Source organism: Protopterus annectens, chromosome 2.part1 (assembly GCF_019279795.1).
Source record: "Protopterus annectens isolate FY-2018-M chromosome 2.part1, PAN1.0, whole genome shotgun sequence".
Lineage (NCBI taxonomy): Eukaryota > Metazoa > Chordata > Ceratodontiformes > Protopteridae > Protopterus > Protopterus annectens.
The window spans coordinates 1670839238-1670860239 of record NC_056729.1 but is presented as its reverse complement, the minus strand read 5'-3'; the positions used below and the strand labels follow the sequence as shown (position 1 = coordinate 1670860239).

Here is a 21002-nt window from a genome sequence, read left to right as displayed (position 1 = left end):
TAAAGGAAGCCTATCTGCACATCCCTATCAGGGACTCATGCAGGAAATATCTATATTTCAGGGCAGGCTCTATGCATTATCAGTTCTCTGCACTTCCCTGTGGCTTATCCACTGCTCCCAGAGTATTCACAAAATGCCTGGCTCCAGCCATTGCCTTTTGCAGACAGAGAAAGATTCAAATATACCCGTACATGAATGATTGTCTGAGTCAGGCGGACAGTCAGGAAAAGCTTTTGCAGCACCTGACATTTGTAAAGGACCTTCTAACCTCCCTGGGGTACACTATCAACGAAAAGAAATCAAAACTAATCCCGAGCCAAAAGATTGTATTCCTGAGAGTAAGCTTGGATACAGCATCCCAGATGGCATTCTTTACTCCAGAAAAACAAGCCTATCTAACAACCTACTTCGCTCAAATGACCACCAGAACCCAGCTGTCTGCAAGGAAAATCCTGCAGGCTCTAGGGTTCATGGCCTCTTCCATTCTGCTAATTCCATATGCCAGACTGCATATGAGGAAACGTCAGTGGTACTTAAAAATCTTTGGTGCCAACATTCACAGGACCTGGAAACCATCATACCTATCATACCTTGTCTAAGGACAGAGTTTCTTTGGTGGGCAGCAGCATGCAACCACAACAAGGGACTTCCCTTTACACAACCCCATGCCACCCAGACCCTAACCACAGACGCATCAGACTATGCCTGGGGGGCTCATCTGGATGGCAGGTGCATTCAGGGCCACTGGAACCCAAGCCAGATTCATCTGCACATCAACCAAAAAGAGATGGTAGCTGTTCAGCATGCTCTGACAGCTTACAGATCCCTACTCGCACCAGGACCCCTGCTAATAAAAACCAACAGCACCACAGTGATGTGGTACATCAGCAAGCAGGGGGGAAGCCACTCTTACCCACTCTGCAAGCTAGCCATGACCCTGTGGAACACGGCCTTGGCCGTGCATATTCATCTGCAAGCTCCTTTCCTGCCAGGCAAACAAAACTCTCTAGCAGACGACTTAAGCAGAAATCTCCTAGACCCACTCGAGTGGCAATTAAACCACAACACCTTCAGTCTTTTAAGCCAGAAATGGGGACCCCAACGGTGGACTTATTTGCTTCCCCCTACAATTACTAGCTCAGCATTTCTACACCAGGACACCTCACAGCAGGGCCTGGAAAGTGGATGCCCTATCCTTCCAGTGGGTAAACCTCTCAATCTGTGCATTTCCTTCTCTGCCTCTTCTTTCAAGAGTATTACTCAAGATAAGATAGGAGAGACCAAGAGCAATCCTGATTGCCCTACACTGGCCACGCCATCACTGGTACCCACTGCTGCGCAATCTGTCGCCGATGCCACCATGGCACCTACCCCAGATCCCAACCCTCCTCATTCAGCAGGAAGGACAGATCTTGCATACGCAACTGCAAACACTGAAACTTGCAGCCTGGCTTATTCCTTGAATTCTCCTTCAGTGGCCAGCCTAAGCAAGCAGGTGTTGGATGTTATTCTTGAAGCCGGAAGACCCAGTACAAGAAAATCCTATGCTGTTAAGTGGAAAAGGTATTGTTCCTGGATTCATTCTAAAGGAGTGGACACAGCACTGCCCTCCTTACCTCTAATCCTGGATTACCTAGCAGAGGCCTATCCTTCTCCTCCATTAAGATCCATGCCTCTGCCATCTCGGCTCATTACAGCACTGAACCACCTATCTTCACTCACCCTCTCATCAAACAGTTACTGAGAGGGGCTAACAACTTAAGGCCACCAAGGAGAGCCCTCACCCCTGCTTGGGACCTTAACTTTGTGCTAGAAAAGCTCGCACTAACTCCCTTTGAGCCTGCAGCATCAGCAGAGTTAAAATTTCTCTCCTGGAAAACAGCCTTGCTTTTGGCCATCACTTCACCTAGAAGAGTGTCTGAGCTGCAAGCACTTATGGCTGTGGAACTCTTCATTATCTGTCATGCTGATAGGGTCTCCCTCAGGACTAACCCTTCTTTTATGCCTAAAGTGGTGTCCATTGTGGCTCTCAACCAATCTATCCATTTACCAACTTTTTTCCCTAATCCTCAAAACAAAGGGGAAAGGATCCTGCACTCTGTAGCCATTCACAGACAGCTTAGATTCTACCTTGATAGGACTAACCCCTTCAGAAAATGTGGCCAGTTACTAGTCAGCTTTGCACCAGGGGCAGAGGGCAAGGCCATTTCAAAACAAACCATCTCCAAATGGATAGCACACTGTATCCATTTCTGATACAAACACCATGGGAAACCACCCCATCTGGGGGTCAGAATGCATTCCACTAGGGCAACTTCAACCTCTACAGCATTCCTCAGGGGAGTCCCTGACAGGGACATTCTGGAAGTTGCTACTTGGAGTTCTGTTCATACCTTCACCAAGCATTACCACCTGCCTGTCTTTTCCAAAGCCAGGGCGGGTTTTGAAACAGCAGTCCTGCCGAGCATACTAGCCAGCCCCAACTCTTCTTGACTGCCTCCACCCATTCTTCAGCTTTGGGAATCAACCCAAGAGTGATAGCTGCAACAGTGAAACACAAAGAACATAGTACAGTTGTGTACACTTACCATAAATGTAGATGTTCGAGTGCATTCACTGTTGTAGTCCTGGTTTCCCACCTTCCAGCCACCTTGTCTCTCTCTCTCTCTCCTTCTCTATCTCTATTACTCCTCCTTACAGGGCTATTGGTATTTACTTTATACTGGTGGTGTTTTTTCCATTATAACTCAGCTCCCTACTTGGGGGCTCCTGACATTTGGGGCAAGAAAAACTGATGTAATGGCATCGGCTGCTTGTTTTCACACCCCTGATGACCTGACGTCAGTCCTGTAGTGATAGCAACCAACGCAGAAATACTAAGTCTCTGGAATTCGGGCCGACTAAGGGCTACCTGCAGGCAGATAACCCAAGTGTGATGACTGCAACAGTGAATACACTCGAACATCTACTTTTATGGTAAGTCTACACAACTGTACTTTCTTCATCACTTGCTTTCCCGGGAAGTGATAGAACCGGATCCCCCTTCCCAGGTGAGAAAGGGATTTTATTCAAGGATGGTCTTAGTGCCAAAGAAAGAAAATGCTTGGAGACCAATTCCAGATTTTTCTTTTCTACGCTGTTTGTGATAGTTCCCAAATTCAAAATGATGTCACTTCACAACCTGTTACTTCTTCCTTACTGTGAGGGAATACCTCATGATTTTGGGTCTCATGGCTTTTATGATATTCATGATACCCCTGGCAAGACTCCACATGACAGAGATACAGTGGTACCTGAAGTCTCTTTGGTCCCAGCACCAACATCCTTGGTCTTTTCAAATCCCAGTACCAGGGTTTGTCAGAAAATAAGTCACTTGGTGGAGAAAACAGATATCCTCAAATCCTGGTCTCCCCTTCACCCCCCTCTCACCCCCTAAATGGCCCATCTCAATACCGGAAGATTGCCAAATTCCAGTAATAACGGCCACACAGGTACAAAACGCACTCTCTAAAGCCAAGAATACAGCATCCATGGGACCAGATGACATCCCGGGCTGTGTACTACATGAACTACAATATGAACTGGCACCTCACCTAAGTGTCATGTTTAATCATAGCCACACCTCAGGTTTCGTGCCCACTGAGTGGCGCAGAGCTACAGTTATTCCAATCCACAAGGGGGGATCCACCTTGGATCCCGGAAACTACCATCCCATCAGTCTGACAAGCCTTATCTGCAAGGCCATGGAGCGTATTATCATGGAACTTATAAACAAAGACATTGGCAACCTTCAAACACTGGACCCCACCCAGTTTGGGTTTGTGAAGGGCCGATCTTGTCTCCTGAACCTGATTGACTTCTTTGAATCAGTCTCCAGAGCCATGGACAAGGGTAAGGTGGTCCACACAGCCTATCTAGACCTTGCCAAGGCCTTTGACACCATCCCCCACTCTGGAATCATAGATAAACTTACTAAGTTGGGCATTAATCTCTATGTCACCCAATGGGTTGCTAAATGGCTTACTGATAGAACCCACACTGTAAAAGTAGCCGACTCCAAATCCAGCTCCAGACAAGTGACAAGTGGAGTACCTCAGGGTTCAGTCCTGGGCTCTTGTTTGGCATCTACTTCTCTGAAGTACAGGTCAACACTAAGGGACTCTGGCTAACAAAGTTTGCAGATGACTGCAAACTGGGAGCCATTATTGAATCCCCAAATGATGTGGATACTCTACAAAAGGGCCTTACAGAAACAGATTATTGGTGCCAGAGCCATGGGCTCAAGCTCAATGCCAAGAAATGTATTGTTATCCCATTTGGGAAAAAACATGTATCCATGAATTACCATATAGGTGGCAGTACACTAAACACAGAAAGTGTGATAAGAGACTTAGGGACACAGGTGGACAGTGGTCTCACCTTCGATAACCACATCACCACAACAGTCAGGAAATCCTTCTATGTGGCACACCTCATCACGAAGGGCTTTTCATCCAGAAAAAAGGAGGTCATTGTCCCACTGTACTCATCCCTCGTTAGACCCATTATAGAATACAACGCCCCATTTGGTATGTACCTCTCAAGACATCTGCAACTACTGGAAAAGCCTCAGAAATACCTCACTAAAAGAATCACAGGCCTAAAGCAGATGCCCTACACTGCCAGCCTTAAAACTCCAGCTATACTCTGTCGATATCATCTACTCAGAGGCGATCTCTGCTTAACATACAAGGCCATGTCAAACCCAGAGCTGTTGGACATGCTACACTTAAAGAAATCCCAATCCCTCAGAGCTACACGCCCAGGGATCTAAACCTTGTCATCACAATAAACAAAACATGCTGGAGGGATAGGTTCCTGACCCAGAGACTCTCCAGACTCTGGAATAGATTGCCCATACATGTCAAGCAGAGTGCCTCTTTGGACCTCTTCAAGAGGAACCTTGATGATTGGATGGAAGAAAGGAAATTCACCCCAGGGATCACGTCAGTCGCCCTGCTAGACAGGGGTCCAGGAAAGTAAATAATGTGGGAAGAAATAGCCAGGGAATTGTTATGGCTAGGCTTGTATAGGCCCTAGGGCTGATAGCCTAGTACCAACCTATGAACCTATGAACCTGTTGTAAAGCAGTTAGCCACCACAGATGCCTCAGACTTTGCTTGTGGAGCAGCTTCTGAAGAGATAAAAATGTAAGGTGTGTGAGACACCAATGTCAGATGCAAGCATATACATATGCTTGCCATCTCTCAGTGCAGCCTCAAACACTAAGCCCCTAAGGCGAGCAAACACAATTCCCAGGACTCTCATCATAGGGGACTCCATTATAAGACATACCGATGTCCCTTTAACCAGGATGAACAAGGAGAAGATAATGGTTAGTTGCTTATTTGGAGCCAGGATCCAGCAGATCATGCACGCACTCAAGTCATTACACTACAGGTACCAGTATGATTCCATCATAGGTTCAGAGGTTCATAGATTAGTACTAAGCTAACTGCCCTTGCGAGCCATTTTAAGCCTAGCCAATTATCCCTTGTGAGACACAACCCTGCACCTTGCGTTTGTAAGGCAAACACCTTAACCCTTAGACCACCCTCCCAACATAGTCCATGTAGGTATAAATGACCTGAGATGTACCTTCCTGGACTATATAAAGAGAGACATTATGGAGCTCTCAGACTGTGTTTCAGTGTGGTATGAGCCTAGCGCTGAGCAGCATATTACCATTACCGATGAGTAAAAGATGGTTGATTTTAAGAGTTGGCTATATTTCTAGTGTCATTCTGAGGTGATCCAATATTTGTCAGCTTGGAAGGACATGGTTAAAAGACCACATTGCTTTGCCAAGGATGGTCTGCACCTGTCCTCTCTAGGCTTTCAAATATTAGCTGAAATGTTTTCTATCCCCATAGTGCCTTTTTCAGGCAAAGCCAGATTGAGAAACCTACCAAAATAGCAAAATCAATTTAACTGAACCTTAAGGTGTTACTGCCAGGAGCCTAAATAAAATAAAATATACTATACTTCTTCCAAGCCCTCCTCACACTCGAGAATATAAACACTTGTGCAGTTCTGAGACATGGTTTAAAGTAGCAGAGTGTTCTGTCAGTGCAAGGTTTCAGAGCATTCATCAGTTTTAGACCAGTAGCTGCACAGACAAATGCTAAAGCTGGAGATGTTTCAATATACATCAGTAACAAGTTTACCTGTGGGTTGGTCAAATAAGATGATATACTGGAGTTCCTCCATGTGCAGATTACCAAAGACAAAATCACCTACCATATCCTAGCCAGCTGTAGGTCACCTTCCATGTCCCAAGAAGCTCACAGTGCATACCTGGACTTACTAGAGACACTTACCATCCAGACTGACACCCTACTCATGGGAGAGTTCAGTTACCTCTCTATGAACTATGAATCCTACACAGGCTCACATCTACACGCACAGAAAATCCTGAACTTCAGAAATACAATCACCCTTGACCAAATATTGAATACATCCACTAGAGATTCCAGTATGTTGGACTTCATACTCACAAATCTGGGAGAACTCTGCCAATGTCTCGTCCACCCTAGTGAAGTCCATCTATAAGGCTCTTTTCTTCCAAATCAAAATCATGTCAATATTCCCAGCAAACCCAGTAAACTTTAGGAACTTTTCCAAGGCAAAGTACCTTTTATTAAGTGACTGTCAAAATTTCATGTTCTGACAAACCCCGAGAACACAGCAGCCTATGTGGATTTGCTCTCAGAAACTCTATATAACTATGTTAATGGTTGCGTAGAGGCTGCTGTACCTACCAGAAGTAAGCCCAGAAGTATTCCAAGAAACAAACTGGTCTGGTAGCATTCCAAATTAAACAGAATATATAACAAAAGGAAAAAAATATGACAAAAATCAGGAATGGTAATTCCCATAAAGATAAAAACTCTCTCATCAAGATAAACAGGCAACTAAGAGGGCTAATTTGGCCAAAAAATGCCAACTTTGAAGTTAAGAAAACCTCTCAAGTGAAAGATGAGCACAAGGCCTTGTCCTTATGTCAGAAACCTCAAGGGCAGCACACACACTGTTGAAGTAGTCGTTAATGATGCCACATTCACCAAGCTTGGCTATGTCGTGAACCTCTTAGTGGGAAAATTCATTTCCAGATTTACCCCTTTCTCACCCTTAACCATCCCCTAAAAATATCCTCAAACATAACCCCATCCAACTATAAGTAGGGAGCATGTATTTGCTGTGCTCACTAAAGAACACGGCATCAGTCGACCCTGATAACATTTTGGGATGCCCCCTTAACAATCTAAAATATAACTTACCAGGATTGTTAGAGACACTATTTAACTGTAGTCTTAAAACAGGCTTTGTGCCAGGAGAATGGAGTACTGTGATAGTAATCCCCCTTCATAAAGGAGGACCTTCAAGAGATCTTGGAAACTGCAGACCCATTAGTCTGACTTGTTTTATTTGCAAAGTCATGGAAAGAATGATCATGGAAGTTATGAACAAGGACATCGGAGACCTCCAGACACTGGATCCATCCCAGCTTGGTCTTATCAAAAGAATGTAACACGTACTGAACTTGGTGGGCTTCTTTGAAAAGGTCAGTAAGGAAATGGATATTGGGAAACCAGTGCATACCACCTACCTAGATGTGGCTAAAGCATTTGATGCCATACCCCACTCAGGCATTGTCAACAAACTTACACCATAAACCTCTTTATAATATACTGGATAGCTAGGTGGCTCACAGTGAGATGATTCCACAAACAGGCCTGACACCAGTGTAGTGCCTCAGGGTTGTGTGTTGATCCTGCTTCTCTTTGGCATCTACTTTTCGGAGGTCAATGCTGATGTCAAAGGCCTCTAGCTGACTAAGTTTGCAGATTATTGTAAACTGGGAGCAGTCACTGAATCCTCCCAAGACAAGAGCTCCCTTCAGGAAGGTCAAACACAGGTGAACACTTGGTGCCAAAGTCATGGCTTAAAAGTCAAATCAAGAAATGCATTATAGTACCTTTTGGGAAGATAGCCACCCTGGATAACTACATCATCAATAAAATACCACTAAAAGTTGATTCACTAGTCGGGATTTGGGAAATGAAGTAGATAGTAACCTAGCCTTTGACTAACATGCATCCATTGTAGTAAGAAAATTGTTCTATGCTGCTTAGTTTATAAGTAAGGGTATTTCATCTAGGTCCAGTCAGGTCATCATATCAATGTACTCATCCCTCATCAGACCCATCATAGGGTATAGTACTCCTTTTGGTTTGAACCTGAAATGATACATGCAGCAACGGGAATGTCCACAGAGGTTTCTTATAAAACAATACAAGGGGTAAACATAATGTCCTGTGCTTATCTCCTCAAAGCCCTGCCTCTCTGCTCTGTATCATACAGACTTCTGAGAGGTGGTCTTTGTCTGGCATACAAGGCATCCCTGGATCCTGTTTTGATGAGTTTTTTGCACATCTAAAAAACAAATAGCACTAGAACTACTAGATCAAAAGACCTAAATTTTGCTTGCAACATAAATAGGTCATGTTGGAGAGACAAATGCATTTCTTAGAGAATTCTGATTCTCTGGAACAAACTCTCCATCCATGTAAAGCAGAGTCCTCCCTAACCGTATTTAAGCGTAACTTGGACCAGTGGATTGACAATCAGAAATTCACCCTAATCTGACACATATGTCTCTGACGGACAGAGGCAGACAGTAAATAATCCCCAATATAAGTAAAATTTGTGGGTCACATTTGGGTTGCACGGCTAGGCTAATTAGGACCCTAGTGGTTGTTAGCCTAGTATACACCTATGAATCTATTAACCTATCAAGGCACTCAACTCTCTGAATCATCTTTGGTTGCCCAAGACTTCTTCAAATTGTTATAGACAATACCACAGCCTTGTGGTACATCAACCATCAAGGAGGAAACAGGTCATACCCCCATTGCAGGCCAGCCACTTTAGCTTGGGATATAGATTCATAGTACAATCTCATTGTACAAGTATCCTACATTCTTTCAGAGCAAAATTGTGTGGCAGATAAGCTGAGCAGGACAGGGGAAGACCCTCCTGAATGGGAACTAGATCAGTGGGTCTTCCAAGATTTGATACGTCTGTGGAAAATTCCTCAATTAGGCATCTTAGTGTCCTATCTGAACAACCAGCTGATAAAATTCTGCTCCAGGATACCATGCAGGAAGACCTGGAAGACAGATGTGTTTGTTTTTCTTGCCAGGAATGTTCCTGTATGCTTTCCCACACTTTCCACTAATATCCAGGGTACTTCTGAAAATTCAGAAGAAATCCCCAAAGATTATTGTAGTGTCTCCTTTGTGGCCCAGGGGCCAGGGGCAGTTACCACAAGCTTCCTCACAGAATGGATCTACTCACACAAGAGCAGGGCTATTTGATACACCCTGACAACAATCAACTTCAGTTGACTGGATGATAGGGTTTTAACTTCTTTATAGGACCTCTTTAGCAGGTACCAACAGAGACAAGAAACCTGCTTCTAGAAAATCTTTTATTAGCAAATGGGAAAGGTTTTCTAGCTGGTACCAATAACATAACAAGCACCCATTTAAGGCTAGTTTTTCTCTGGTTGTACAATATTTGTGTTACTATCTTATAGCCTTTCTTATGCCTCTGTCAAGGTTAATTTATCATCCATTTTAGCATGTCCTCCCAGGGATCTTTCTCTTTCAGTGCAATCTCATGTCAAAATGTTTTTGAAAGAGGTTTTGCATAAGAGGCCTCCAAGAAAACTGATGGCCCCTCCTTGGGATCTTAATCTTGTGTTAGAGAAGCTAACACTTGCTCCACTTGAACCAGTTAACTTGGCTGGCATGGAAAACACTTTTACTGACTGCTGTGACCTCTGCCAGAATGAGAACTAATCCTTCTTTTATGCTTGAAATGTTATCCCAAGATATCCATCCTATCATTTTTTTTTCTGAACCCAAAACTGATGGAGAAAGGATACTCCATACCTTGGACATCCACAGAAAACCAAGGTACTGTCTTGACAGAACTAAATCTTTCAGATATTTGGGTCAATTGTTCATTTCTTGTGAAGGAAAGAAAAAAGAATAGCCTTCTCAAAACAGATTATTTCAACATGGTTGTCCATACTCACCACAACAAAACTATTACAGGCAGGGTCAAGGCCCACTCTTCCTGGGCCTTGGCTTCCTCTATGGCTTTTTGTAAAGGGTTGGATTCCAGAAGTATTCGAGAAGCAGCAATTTGGACCTCTAATACTTTTACAAAGCACTGTAAGCTTGACTCCTTCTCTAGATGTTCTTAGTCTTTCACTGTTGCAGTCATTACATTTGGGTAATCCTGCTGGCAGGTTACCCTCAGTTGGCCTGAATTCCAAAGTCTTGGGTCCTGCGTCGGCTGCTGTCGCCCCTTCCCTGACACCAGGTCGTCAGGGGTATAAAAGAAGCAGCCGATGCCATTTTCTTCAGTCTTTCTTGCCACACGGTGCCCGAAGCAGAAGCAGTTCGCAAGTGCCGGTTGGCCGACTCCTGAGATTTTCGTGTTTGAGTTTCAAATCCGAAGTCTTCAATAAAGCTAAGTACCCCGTTGAGGAAACTTTTTTCTTGCTCCAGACCGATGTCAGAAAAAGTTAATAATTGTTTTTCTTGTGGAAAGCAAATACCTCATAAGGATTTTCATTCTTACTGTATTCCGTGCATAGGCCCTGATCACAACGTTACTGGTTGTCGATTTTGTGCTAGATTTAACCAGCGCACTATTAAGCGTCGGTATGCTTTTGCTTTAAACTTTTTTGGACGCCGGTTTAATTATCCTGAAATGTCGTCGGATAGCTATCCGACTACCGGAGTTTACAAAAAATGCAAAGAAAAAGAAAAACAACCGAGGCCCAAAACCGACGACGAAGCTTCTCCTAAGCCAGTCACCGGTTCGCCGGTTCTCAGTGAGGCACTTTCGCAGCCCCTGACGCCCGCTACTTTAGAGTAACAGCCCGCTACCGACTCCCACGTGGAGTCGGCCATTCCGCTGGATACTCAAGGCATTGGAGCCTCGGACGCTAATCCCTCAGATGGGTCCAGAGCTGATGAGCAGGTACCGGCTTCTGAGGGTGTATTCAGACCTAAACGTCTTTACATTAAACTGACTTTAGCATCAAAGACAAAGACTAAAGCACCAGCAGAGTGGCGCAACGGAAGCGTGCTGGGCCCATAACCCAGAGGTCGATGGATCGAAACCATCCTCTGCTATGGAAAGGGTAGGAAGTTTGGTTTGGGAGGGTGGCCTAATGGTTAAGATGTTTGCCTTGCAAATACAAGGTGCAGGGTTTGAGTCTCACAAAGGATTATTTGCTAGGCTTAAAATGGCTCGCAAGGGCAGTTAGCTTAGTACTAATCTATGAGCCTATGAACCTTCTAAAGCAAGGAAACAAACTCAAGAGCCACTTGGACAGGCCTCTATGCCCAAAAAACAGATGCTCAAAATGGCCGAAGACTTGATTACCTTGATCAGGGGTTCCCATCCCTCTCCTAATAACAGGCCTAGGTAAGACACTGACTATGAATCTTCAGATCAGGTTTCTATTTCTTCTGATTCCTCTTCTGATCAGCAATATTCTCTTCCCCCCTATCAGGATTCTGATGCTGAAGAATCTATTCCTTCAGCATCTCCTCCTGAGGACTATTCCTTTGGGGGAAACCTTGCATACCATGAAGGAGCATTTCCACTGGGAGAGCCAAGATTTTTCAGAATCTAAAAAGAGGCTCAGGGATTTTCTTTTATTACCTCAGCACAGGCCTGTAGCTATTCCACCTGTGTTAGACATTGTAGATGATGTGTTTTCGGAGTCTAGTCTGACCCCTGACTCCTTACCCCCAGCTCCTGTTAAGCCTGACAGATATTACAGGGTTCCTGACTCACACAGATTTCTTTTTAAAAACCCTGCTGCTGACCCAGAAACTATTTCACAGGGTCCAAAGGGAGTTAAGGCTTCCACTGCAAAAAACCCAACCCCCTCTGACAGAGATTCAAGGGCACTGGATAGAGGGGGAAAAAAGGTTTACACATCTGCAACTTTGGCTATAAGGACCTTAAACTGTCAATTTCATATGCTTAAGTATCATCAACATGTCATGGGATTGCTTAAACAGAAAATGTTGTTAAATTCTGAATGTGCAGAAAACAAGGAAATGCAGGATTTATTGTATGCAGCAGAACAAGTTGGAAAACATACTTTGCAATGTGGTTTTGATTCTTTGGAGGCCTCCTGCAGGGCCGCAGTTATGGGTTCTGTAATTATGAGGCATGCTTGGTTAAAGGAACAAAATATGCCTGATCATGTTAAAGTTAAATGACTAGATGCTCCTTTACAGCATGATACTTTGTTTGGTGTTAAGGCAGAAGAGGTGTTAAAGAAAATGGAGGACAAAGCTAAATCTATGCAAACTGTCAAAGAATTTTTACAAGTACAGCCACCTAGGTTTAGTAGACACTGGCCTACAAAAAATTGGTCCTTTCCTGTGTCAGACAGACCTCAAAGGGGCAGATCCAGATGCCCTAGGGGGCAGATCCCAGGAGCAAGATTCTTATAGGCCCAAGCAATGGGGTGCTTCTACCACCAAAGCTGGAGAAGATCGATCACAAACATACAGAAAACAGTCCCAATGACTTCCCCCTGCCTATACCAAGCACTTATCTTCTGGCAGCACCCTTAGGGGGAAAATTAGTACTTTTTGCTCAAAATTGGCACATCATAACCCAGGAGAAGTGGGTTCTAAACATAGTGTCACAAGGATACAAGTTCTATTTCCATACATGAAACGTTACACTACTGCTACTGAGGCTGGTTATGGTAGGGAAGGGAATAGAGCCCCTTTTAATGAGACAACAAATAGAGTAGAAAACATGTTTGAAGAGGAAGGTCAGGGGTTTTTTTTTAGAAGAACCACCTCTCAGGAGATCAGAACGGATACGAGAGCGTTATGGCAGTCACAATTATCATTAGAACAGAAATTACAACAGAACAGCACAGAGAGCCAATTCTTGGGGGAGATAAGTCCATGCTTTTTATTAGATCAAACTGACAAAAATGTTTTTATTACATCAGACTATGCCTTTCAGTTGCCAGATATTAATTGTTCTAACACAACAATTTATGGACACCGAGCATTAGACTATGATACAGCAGCAATTTCCGGTAGTATTGACAGTGACAATTATTGTTCCATTGTTACTGAGGGGGGTTTTAGTATATATAACTTTACGGACAAAAAGTTTGACAAGGATTTTTTAGCTTTATTTAGAAGAGGTTTTACCTTTGTGCCTTCATTTAAATTAGATATAGGCAAACTACTAATTAATTTAAAACTATACACCAGAATTTTGAATTTAAAAATCTTTTTTTCAAACAGCATGAATCACACTTCTGATTCTGGCAACTTCACTTTAAAACGCAGCAGCATATTTATACCCCCACAGAATTTCATGATTCACATTTTTGAAGCATTATGTGAAAGCCAGATTAGGAGACTACTAACTAAAAAAACATACAACATGCAAAACTTGACTTCAGCGGAAGTATTTTGTCTGAGAGAATTAACTACGTCAGGCAATTATAGAATCATGAAACCGACAAAGGAGGGGGTGTAGTTATAATGACAAATACAGATTACTACAATAAGATGACTAATATGTTGGATGACAGTAACACCTACGAAAAAGTAAGTAAAAGTGCAATGTATAGAGCATACACAAAAATTGATTGGTTGTTATACGAATATTTAATGGATGGCATTATTAATAAGGATGAGTTTTCTTATTTATCAGTTGAGTTTCCAGTTATTCCATCCATTTTTGGAATTCCTAAAATTCATAAGAATCCACAGAACCCCCCATTTCGTCCTATTGTTTCAGCTAGAGGATCCAAGACAGAGGCCATTGGGGCATATATATATATTTTCATTGTAAGGAGACATTGAATAAACTACCACATGTGTTAAAGGATTCATGGCATTGTCTGGAATTAATAAGACAAAATAAGGAAAAAATAGGACCTAAGTTTTTTATGGCGACCATAGATGTAGTGAATTTATTCACAGTAATTCCACACACAGAAGGTTTGGAAATGTTTGAGGCCACCCTATTAAAATTTAGTGGGATGGAAGGACCGAAATGTAGATTCTTGACAGAACTGATGGAGATAGTTCTTGAAAACAATTTTTTATATATGAACGAAGAATATTACAGACAAAAAACTGGTGTGGCCATGGGGGCAAGGTGTGCCCCAATATATGCAAACCTGGTTTTAACACACTGGGAGACAGAGTATGTTTTTACATCTGCGTTTTGGAATAAAATTGTTGTTTATTTAAGGTATTTAGATGATATACTGATTGTTTGCAAGGGTAGTTAGGAAGAATTTGTTGAATTTGTAGAATATTTAGGTAAGACATCTAGTTTTCTTAAATTTACCAATCAAATATACAAGAATGATTGTGCATTTTTGGATATAGTTTTTTTCATTCCAGAATAATAACATAGAATCTAATATATTTAGGAAAAAGACTTTCTCAAACTCTTTTTTACACTTTGACAGCTGTCATCCATATTACCAAAAGAAAAACTTAGTTAAGGGTCAGATGGTGAGGCTGTCCAGAATTATTAGCAACGATGAAGCATTTAATTTGGAGATGGAAAAACTATCTAAGATGTTTTTGGACAGGGGTTATCCAAATGACTTAGTTTTTAATGTTAAGAAAGAGATTAATGTTAAAAGACATTCATTATACAGACCCATTATTACATTTGGTGTCAGTAACACAATCGAAGATAAAAAAGCTAAGTCTAGACAGGACACCTTTATATTACCTTACAATGAAACATCTCCTGAAATTGCGAGCATTATACATGAAATTTGGAATAGTGTTATTAGTAACAATGGAGAAGTATCGGAAGTGGTGGGCACATATCCTAAGATCACATATAATAGAGGTAGAAATCTGAAAGATATTTTTGAAACTAGTACCAATAGTGACAATTTCAAAAGGTCAAGAATGAGTAAATGTGGAGCATGTCAGTTTTGCAAATACATTAACGATGGCCCTTACGTTGCTATAATGAATTTTGGAAAAACAATCAGATGTCCGGGCCACGGTAATTGTAATTCAACTATGGTGGTTTATGTTGCTACTTGCTCCACATGTCAAGCTTTCTATGTTGGTAAAACAATTAGAAAGCTCAGAGTACGTATAGCAGAACATGTCAGAGATATTAAAAAACACAAAAATACCAGTGCCTTATACAATCATAGCGTCAAATGTGCAAATTTTAAGAGATTTCTATTCTTTATTATTGACAGAACTCCACACAATGTACAGAAGGGGGGTGATGAAAAAGTCATTTTGGAAGCCAAAGAACGCCTTTGGCAACTTAGGCTTAATGCCTGTATGCTGCCAGGCATCAACAATTTTGTTTCTATTTCTAGTGTACTTAAATTAAAATCATATTTTATTTAAGTATGATTTAAACATTTTTAATATTATAAATTTTGATCTGTGACCATTTTTAATTTTTAACGATTGATTATTACTGGAAAAACATGTTATTGAAGAATGGACTTATACACATATATTTATATATTTATTTATTTATTTATTTATTTCATTATAAATAAATTAAATACAAGTATAATTTATTCAAGATATTACTGATGTAGATGGATCGTGGAAGTATTACACACTACTTATTTCACAATTCACAATTCATAATTTATGATATATATTTAATAATTTATATTTTTAGTATATGTATATGAATTTTATATTTTAAATATGTGTACAATATGTGTAGAACCTGTGAGATCTATATCTTGTGAGATCAACAGCATGTTATAATTTCGGCTTTTATGTCTGCTGTTGTATGCTTTTATCTGTTAAACTTTTTTATCTGTCAAATAATTTTCATCTGTTAAATACTGGCAAACATTGTTAACTTTGATTAATCTTTATTTATATTTAGTGTTTATCAAATAATTACTAGAAAATGAAAGTTATGTTTTATTTAAGGTTTACAGTATTGGACACACGTTTTGGGACTCCGAAAAATTTTCAGTGTTTTTACACTGTTTCTCTAGATGTTTCTTTTATACTGTTTCTCCAGTGTCTTACTAGTAATTATGTTATTATACAATTACATCATTAACCAATTAATTAATTATTCATTTAATTCCAACTATATAAAGGATGGCTTTTTAGTGAAGAATTTGTACTCTGAAGATGCCCTATACGATTGTGGGCGAAAGCGCTTAGTACTGAGAATTGTTGTCGCATTATTGTATTTTTTATTTTTATTTTTATTTCATTAAAAAGTGGAACCAACAAACCAGTTTTCTAATGGGTTATTGAATGATTTGTCAGCTCATCTGATCACAACGTTACTGGTTGTCGATTTTGTGCTAGATTTAACCAATGCACTATTAAGCGTCGGTATGCTTTTGCTTTAAACTTTTTTAGACGCCGGTTTAATTATCCTGAAATGTCGTCGGATAGCTATCCGACTACTGGAGTTTACAAAAAATGCAAAGAAAAAGAAAAACAACCGAGGCCCAAAACCGATGATGAAGCTTCTCCTAAGCCAGTCACCGGTTCGCCAGTTCTCAGTGAGGCGCTTTCACAGCCCCTGACGCCCGCTACTTTAGAGTCACAGCCCTCTACCGACTCCCACGTGGAGTCGGCCATGCCGCTGGATACTCAAGGTATTGGAGCCTCGGACGCTAATCCCTCAGATGGGTCCAGAGCCGCTGAGCAGGTACCGGCTTCTGAGGGTGTATTCAGACCTAAACGTCTTTACATTAAACCGACTTTAGCATCAAAGAAAAAGACTAAAGCACCAGCAGAGTGGCGCAACGGAAGCGTGCTGGGCCCATAACCCAGAGGTCGATGGATCGAAACCATCCTCTGCTATGGAAAGGGTAGGAAGTTTGGGTTGGGAGGGTGGCCTAATGGTTAAGATGTTTGCCTTGCAAATACAAGGTGCAGGGTTTGAGTCTCACAAAGGATTATTGTCTAGGCTTAAAATGACTCGCAAGGGCAGTTAGCTTAGTACTAATCTATGAACATATGAACCTTCTAAAGCAAGGAAACAAACTCAAGAGCCACTTGGACAGGCCTCTATGCCCAAAAACCAGATGCTCAAAATGGCCGAAGACTTGATTACCTTGATCAGGGGTTCCCATCCCCCTCCTGATAACAGGCCTAGGTAAGACACTGACTATGAATCTTCAGATCAGGTTTCTATTTCTTCTGATTCCTCTTCTGATCAGCAATATTCTCTTCCCCTCTATCAGGATTCTGATGCTGAAGAATCTATTCCTTCAACATCTCCTCATGAGGACTATTCCTTTGGGGGAAACCTTGCATATCATGAGGGAGCATTTCCACTGGGAGAGCCAAGATTTTTCAGAATCTAAAAAGAGGCTCAGGGATTTTCTTTTACTACCTCAGCACAGGCCTGTAGCTATTCCACCTGTGTTAGACATTGTAGATGATGTGTTTTCGGAGTCTAGTCTGACCCCTGACTCCTTACCCCCAGCTCCTGTTAAGCCTGACAGATATTACAGGGTTCCTGACTCACACAGATTTCTTTTTAAAAACCCTGCTGCTGACCCAGAAACTATTTCACAGGGTCCAAAGGGAGTTAAGGCTTCCACTGCAAAAAACCCAACCCCCTCTGACAGAGATTCAAGGGCACTGGATAGAGGGGGAAAAAAGGTTTACACATCTGCAACTTTGGCTATAAGGACCTTAAACTGTCAATTTCATATGCTTAAGTATCATCAACATGTCATGGGATTGCTTAAACATAAAATGTTGTTAAATTCTGAATGTGCAGAAAACAAGGAAATGCAGGATTTATTGTATGCAGCAGAACAAGTTGGAAAACATACTTTGCAATGTGGTTTTGATTCTTTGGAGGCCTCCTGCAGGGCCACAGTTATGGGTTCTGTAATTATGAGGCATGCTTGGTTAAAGGAACAAAATCTGCCTGATCATGTTAAAGTTAAATGACTAGATGCTCCTTTACAGCATGATACTTTGTTTGGTGTTAAGGCAGAAGAGGTGTTAAAGAAAATGGAGGACAAAGCTAAATCTATGCAAACTGTCAAAGAATTTTTACAAGTACAGCCACCTAGGTTTAGTAGACACTGGCCTACAAAAAATTGGTCCTTTCCTGTGTCAGACAGACCTCAAAGGGGCAGATCCAGATGCCCTAAGGGCAGATCCCAGGCGCAAGATTCTTATAGGCCCAAGCAATGGGGTGCTTCTACCACCAAAGCTGGAGAAGATCGATCACAAACATACAGAAAACAGTCCCAATGACTTCCCCCTGCCTATACCAAGCACTTATCTTCTGGCAGCACCCTTAGGGGGAAAATTAGCACTTTTTGCTCAAAATTGGCACATCATAACCCAGGACAAGTGGGTTCTAAACATAGTGTCACAAGGATACAAGTTCTATTTCCATACTATGCCAAAGGCTAACGGCAGACCAGATCTGCCAAAAAATCAATGGGCAGAGGCACAAAAACAAGTCTCATCCCTCATGGACATGGGGGCCATTCAACAAGTACCAGAGCAAGAGCAGGGACAAGGATTTTACTCAAGACTGTTCTTGGTACCCAGAAAGGACAAGGCCTGGAGGCCTATATTGGACCTAGCTATTCTGAACACTTTCCTGGATATTCCAAAATTCAAAATGTTGACTTTGCAGCAGCTTCTGCCCATGTTGGGCAAGAATGCTTGGCTTGTGACTTTAGACCTAAAAGAGGCATACCTGCATGTTCCAATCAGACAATCATGCAGACGATACCTAAGATTCAAGGCTGGTTCAATGCATTACCAATTCTCTGCACTGCCCTTTGGCTTATCTACTGCGCCCAGGGTCTTTACAAAGTGCCTGGCACCAGTAATTGCATTTTGCAGACAAAGAAGAATACAAATATAGCCTTACTTGGATGACTGTTTCATTCAAGCAGAGAACAAGGATATTCTTCTTCAACATCTGGCGTTTGTGAAAAGACTTCTAACATGCCTAGGGTACACTTTCAACAAAAATAAATCAAAACTAGTACCCTCACAAGAGATAACATTCCTGGGTGCAAGCTTGAATACAACTGCCCAGATGGCTTATCTCATGCCAGACAAACAAAGGCAACTGACTACTTATTTCAAAATGTTGGCAACAAAGGCCCAGTTATCTGCAAGAAAAATTCTGCAGGCTTTGGGCTTCATGGCATCCTGCATCCTACTAATTCCATATGCAAGACTGCATATGAGGAAACTTCAATGGTACCTAAAAAGTGTTTGGACTCAACAGTGCCACAGCCTGGAAACAGTCATTACTCTCATTCCCTGCCTGCAACAGGAGTTTCGATGGCGGGCAAAGGCTTGTCACCAGAACAAGGGACAGCCATTCACGTTACCTCCAGCCAGGCAGATACTAACAACGGATGCATCCGATTATGCCTGGGGGGCCCCCATGGCAGGAAGATGCATTCAGGGCACATGGTCCTCAAACCAAATGCATCTACATATCAATCAAAAAGAGATGTTAGCTGTGCAAAATGCCCTGACAGTCTTCAAGGACCTACTTCACCCGGGACAACTACTGATAAAGACAGACAACACCACGGTCATGTGGTATATAAACAAGCAGGGGAGCACACATTCTTACCCCCTTTGCAGACTAGCCATGACCTTGTGGGACACAGCTTTATTAACCAAGTACATCTGCAGGCACAATTCCTGCCAGGAAAGGAAAATACTCTGGCAGACGAACTAAGCAGAAACCTCATGGATCCCCACGAGTGGAAGCTGGATCCACAAGTCTTCAGCATGATAACAAGGAAATGGGATGCCCGGACATAGATCTATTTGCTTCCCCTCTCAATTACCAACTAAAAAGATTCTGCACAAGGACTTATCACAGACAAGCATGGAAAGTGGACGCCCTATCTTTCAGCTGGAAAAACCTATCAGTATATGCCTTTCCTCCACTGCCTCTCCTCCCCAAGGTGCTCCTAAAGGTCAAACAGGAGAAGCCAAAGATGATACTGATTGCCCCAGACTGGCCACGCCAGTACTGGTATCCAATACTAAGGAGCTTATCCCTATATCCGGCTTGGACCTTACCTCAAATACCTCAACTGCTTTCCCAGCAAAACAATCAGATCATGCACAGTCAACTCAGGACATTAAACTTGGCAGCATGGCGGATAATGTAGTCATACAAAAAACACCTTTCAGTAAAGCTGTGATGGATGTCATTCTGGAAGCCAGAAGGCCTAGTACTAGAAAGTCTTATGCTGGAAAATGGAAGAGATTATGTGCCTGGAAGCAGGCACAAGGAACTGATACAGCGGTACCAAATACTCCTCAGATTTTGCAATACTTAACTGAGATGCTAGACAAAGGCCTATCCTTTTCATCAATTAAAATTCATGCCTCTTCCATTTTGGCTCATTACAATACAGAGCCACCACTTTTTTCTCACCCTTTATTAAGGCAGTACCTCAGAGGAGCCAAAAATTTAAGGCCCCCAAGAAAACTACCAATACCTGCATGGGACCTCAACTATGTCTTGGAAAAGCTCCCCCTGCCTCCTTTTGAGCCAGCTACTACAGCTGATATGAAGTTTTTATCTTGGAAAACAGCTCTGCTCTTAGCAATTACTTCTGCAAGACGAGTTTCAGAGCTACAGGCACTCATGGCTGTGGAACCTTTCATCATTTTTCATCCTGACAGGGTCTCCCTGAGGACAAACCCAACATTTATGCCTAAAGTAGTGTCCACTGTGACTCTTAACCAAGCCATCCATCTGCCAAACTTTTACCCAAATCCACAGAACAAGGGGGAGATAATTCTGCATTCTTTGGACGTACACAGACAGCTTAGATTCTACTTGGACAGAACCAAAGCTTTCAGGAAGACAGAGCAATTACT

At 42.1% G+C, this 21002-nt stretch overlaps 1 protein-coding gene and 2 non-coding genes across 5 annotated transcripts in view; all 3 read left to right on the top strand.

Annotated features, from left to right (window-relative positions):
* The window catches only part of SAMD11 (sterile alpha motif domain containing 11), a 1263018-nt gene that overhangs the window by 114783 nt on the left and 1127233 nt on the right, over nt 1-21002 (top strand). The window lies entirely within an intron of this gene.
* Nucleotides 11184-11255, top strand: TRNAM-CAU. The gene has a single exon. It is a non-coding gene; the product is annotated as a tRNA-Met (tRNA).
* TRNAM-CAU lies at nt 16893-16964 on the top strand. The gene has a single exon. It is a non-coding gene; the product is annotated as a tRNA-Met (tRNA).